Here is a 2,865-nt window from a genome sequence, read left to right on the forward strand (position 1 = left end):
AACTCACTTCTTTCTGTCCAAGTAAGCTCAGTTTGCCTCTGCTCTGCAGCCCCTGTTGAGCAGAGCTGGCTCAGCCACCTCATGTGTACCTGGGAGAGGGGAGGTAAACAGAAAGGGGACGAGGGTGGATTAAGAAGGGTCCTTAACCGTTCCCATGCTTGGTCATGAAGGCCATGACTGCGTTTGAAGGCCACAAAGTGCAGTTCTGGGAAGCTGTAGGGTATTTTTCTGCTGTGTTTAACTGTTTGTCTTGTGTTCAGCCCAGGCACAAAACAGAACATTCTCACTCTCTGCTGAAGGTTAGTCCTCTGAGATGTTTCTGGGATGAACAGGAATCTTTCTGTCTGGCTTTCATGTTTTAAAAGTAAATAAAAAGATAACTAAATAAAAGCTCAAGGGCACAACACACTCTTGGTTTTCATAGCCTTGCTCAGTCACCCTCAGCACGAGCAGCAAGTTGTGTCTGGGGTTACATCTGCTCCTGCGTGGTTCTGAGTGTTCAGCATGAAAAGGGAAATTATGCTGCATTTTGAGAAAAAAGTAATACCATCAATTAAAATTAAGGTTACATTTTGCTTTCAGATAATTTACATGGAAGAGCTTTTTCATCAAGGCTTGTTTATGACTCTGCTAGTATGAAAAGATGGCAAAGTAGCTGTGAAATCTCTGTCAGGGCATAAAGGCCATTCAGACCACTCAAACAAGAATCAGGTCCCTACACTGAGCCTCAAATTTGAGCAGCATGGCAGAAGCACATTTATTTCTGAGAGCGTCTGCAGCCAAGCCAGCGCTGAATGCTCAAGAGTTGAGCCAAACCTGAGGGCTCTTTTCATCTGTGTTGTCCTCTACACTGCCAGCAGTTTCATAATCAGGTACCACAAGTCACTTTATTTTTTATTTTCTTTTTAATACCAAGTTAATTACAGACTTGTGAGACCTTACTGAGATCATGTGAAGGTAGCTAGTACGCTGAATGAATGCTGCTTCCATATTGCCTATGGTTTTATTTCAGGGGTTTTCAAGTCCTCATTAAGACCTCTTGTTCCTCTAATTTTGAATAGTTTGAGGTCTGGTGTAGTTGGAATGGCTGGAGAACAGAACTGAGCTTGTGTGATACCGGATTTCCTTAAATTCCTTTAATTTCCTGACATGAATGTTTGCAAGGATAATACTATCCATAATATTTCTCAGCTTTTTAGGAAATGGTCAATCTACAGAGCTTGCCCTGGCTAGGCACACAGTGCAGATAGGAGTCTCATACTTGGTTTTGTTTCTACCTATAAAACATGAGTACAGTGGTCTCTGTCTGCTGCTGCTGAGCCAGGGCAGGGCAGGGGGAAGGCTTTTGCTCAAGAACACGAAGCCGCTTCCAAAATTTCTAGTTTTCAAATTACCACAGCCTCAGTTCAGACTGTTTAAGCTTATGCACAGTTTAGATTGAACACTTATTTCAGTCGGGGTTACCTATGAGATATAGAGAAGAGAGAGCAAATTGTTTCTGGTTTGTGTGCAAAATCAGAGAGTTCGTTTATTTTGCATGGTAAACATGGATTTGCATTTAATGTGAAGAATGTAGTCTGTAATATTCACTCTACAAAGTATATACAAAGTATAGGGTACATAGTTTAGATACTAAAAATAGTTTCAAACAAATTTACTAGGTAGTATTTTTTTTTTCCTAAGCACATATTTGTTTTTCGCTTCTCATAAAAATACAGCACTTGAGTTTACCGTCTTTATTCTGCACTGTGCATGAAAATAACAGCTTGCTTATTTCTAACCATATCAGCCAGGGAAAGGAATTTTTAATTTGTTGGGGCTTTTGTAGGATCTGACTGAATATTTTGATAGTAATGTTTCATGTATTGACAGCACTGCAAAAATATTTGTGTTTCTTATTTGAAATCAAAGCGTGATGTTGTACAAGCCTGGTTAGGGGAATGTATTTGTGGCCCAAGTATGGGCTTGAAAAGAAACTGCTCGTGTTTCTTTTTTCCGATGTCTTTGCATTTTTTCTGATGATTTGGAGAACTGTGGTTTTGAATCCTCTCGTGTATATCATAAGGTCCTTGGTTGCTAGTGAAATACAGGAGGAACTGAGGAAAAGGCAGATACTGGTGATAAAGGACTCGGGGGCACTTGGGAATGTCCTCTCAGCAGGAGGGTCCTGGGGATGGCCAAGTTTTCTAAATGCACAGAGCAAGTGGGCTTAAAAGGAGGAGCTGAACATGGTCATCGAGCAAGAGCTATGAACATTTGTTGTGTTTTGTTTGGATTGTGGTGATCCTGCTCTGGCAGGGGGGTTGGACTGGATGATCTTTTGAGGTCCCTTCCAGCTCCTAAGATTCTGTGATTCTGTGATCAGTGTTTCTGAGCTCGTGTTTGTTATGATGGAGATGCTTTGGGACCAGTCAGCTATGAGGTCTTGAAACAGTTTGAGTGTGTTGGAAATACTGGAAATAACTTTCTAAATCGTTGCATTCTAGCTGATTTACTTCATTGACCGAAGCTTGTCTATTGCTGAATTGGCAGGGGATTTTGGATAGGGCTTGGTTCAGGTAGCATCTTCAGCTACATCTTGAGAGTGTTTGGTAGGCCTGAACCAATTAAGGGCAGTATTACTTCCTAAATAGGAGTTAATGTTTTGTTAAGCACAGAGTATAAAAGGGCTCTGAGACTTCAAAGTCTTTTGCCTACTGGGTAGGCAATACAAAGGCTGGAAGTCAGAGACTGTTGCACTGGAAGTTTATTATACTGTGTCCCACAGGAGAAACTAAAACTGCACAAGACAACAGAAAGTAACTTATTTGGTGAGGTTACGAGTTCGATGTTTTTCAACTGTCCTGATTTTTACTAGGTTCACAC

The sequence above is a fragment of the Mesitornis unicolor genome, unplaced genomic scaffold (genome assembly GCF_000695765.1).
Source record: "Mesitornis unicolor isolate BGI_N332 unplaced genomic scaffold, ASM69576v1 scaffold7373, whole genome shotgun sequence".
Lineage (NCBI taxonomy): Eukaryota > Metazoa > Chordata > Aves > Mesitornithiformes > Mesitornithidae > Mesitornis > Mesitornis unicolor.